Consider the following 1,658-nt stretch of genomic DNA (forward strand, 5'->3'; position numbering starts at 1 on the left):
ATCACAATAGGGCCACCTTCTTCAGGACCCAAAGATTTTCTCCTTTGTAAATGGATCTCATTTCAATCATTAATCACACCTATTATAAAATAAAAAGAGAAAAATACATATCACTTCAGCGAAATTTATTATCATCGACAGAGATTTGCTCATTCCAACTATTTAAAATAATTTAAGCATTTTATAAAACACCACGATTTAAACAAATTACATTTTTGATTTCCAACTTATAAGTGCTCCAATCCTCCCAAACTGGGAACTTACTTAGAACAATAAGAAACAAGCCTCTCACATACCGTTTGTTCAAAAACATTTAAAAACAGTCAGCATAGGACACTCACCACCTCCTATGTACTCACTATTTCAACTCACTGGTACAACTAAACTCAAGTGAATGTTTTTCCAGATCAAAAGGAGTAGATAAATGGTGCTTCAAGAATTGCTAAAACAATAAAGAAGACCCATCCTTTCACGCAGTTGAAGAGCCAGCTTTGTTCACAGCCCTTCGTTTGCTGAGCTGCTTCCTGTATATTCCTACGACTTCTCAGAGTCCTCGGACCCTGACTGAGTAGACAAACCTTGCAGGATACACTTCCACAGTTGCATATGTGGTGAGGCTACATAAGCCTGTGCGTATACGTAGTCGTTGCAGAAAGTACACTTGAGTAACCTACGGCTTGGGGTATTGGTGCCTGGAATCTGCTTTGTCAGCATGGCTGCTTCAACCATGCATAATGCTTTATATACTTTCTGTCTCTTGACACTGTTGCCATGTGGGTAACATTGTGCACCCGTTTACTGTTTTAGCCTTCAGCTCTTGCTAAGAGCCCAGCTAGACAGCTCGGCTTCAGGTGGAAATAACTTGTGGTTGAAAATGTAGCTATGTAATCTTTCCCCTTGCCCGCTTCACGACCTAGCCTCCTGTCCTTTTTTGCCCTTTGACTAAGCACTCCTTCGCCCCTTTTTGGGGAAAGATCCAAGATATACGCTGGAGTCTCAACATACCCGCTGAGATAGTCCACAGCGCCAAGGAAGCCAATCACAATTGAGGTATGGTATGGCACCCTTTGCCAAAGCACTCCCTCTCCCCTTTTAGGGGAAGGATCCAGTAAAGTAGGCCTTGGAGTCTCAGAGACCCCTCTGAGAGAGCCCACTGCGCTTAGGGAGCCTCTTGCAATGATACCACTCCCCCTGGGATCACAGCTTCTGGAATTTGGGCACAGCTTTGACTCGCCTATCTGTTTGTGTCCCTGTCACCCTCCGCCTCCTCTTGCCATGCTGTGTCTCTAACCCTCCCCTCCTCTTTCCCTCCTCCACTCTATGTCTACTTCCCCTGCTCTTACCACTCCCCGGAATATCTCCCCTTGTCAGCTTTTTCCCCTACCTATATGTTCCTTTTTGTTTGTCTCAACCTTACTTGTGACTAAAATTGCCATGCTCTAATAACTGTGTAACCTTTGTAAAGAAGTAACCTGCAATTTATTGTCTGATACCCATGTAAAGCGCTCTGATACCTCCGGGTCTAGCCAGCGCTATATAAAACCTTTTAAATAAATAGATAAAAATAAATAAATAAATATTGTATATCGTAGTTATTACTCAATAGACCACTTTTATTAAATCCAGCTGTTTTGACCTTTTATAGGAGTTGGTGAATT

General features: G+C 42.4%; 1 pseudogene; it reads left to right on the forward strand.

Annotated features, from left to right (window-relative positions):
* The first annotated feature begins 363 nt into the window (after positions 1 to 363).
* Positions 364 to 594, forward strand: LOC147717218 (small nucleolar RNA SNORA73 family; annotated as a pseudogene).
* Positions 595 to 1,658: the final 1,064 nt, after the last annotated feature.

This window comes from Lissotriton vulgaris, chromosome 5 (assembly GCF_964263255.1).
Source record: "Lissotriton vulgaris chromosome 5, aLisVul1.2, whole genome shotgun sequence".
NCBI lineage: Eukaryota > Metazoa > Chordata > Amphibia > Caudata > Salamandridae > Lissotriton > Lissotriton vulgaris.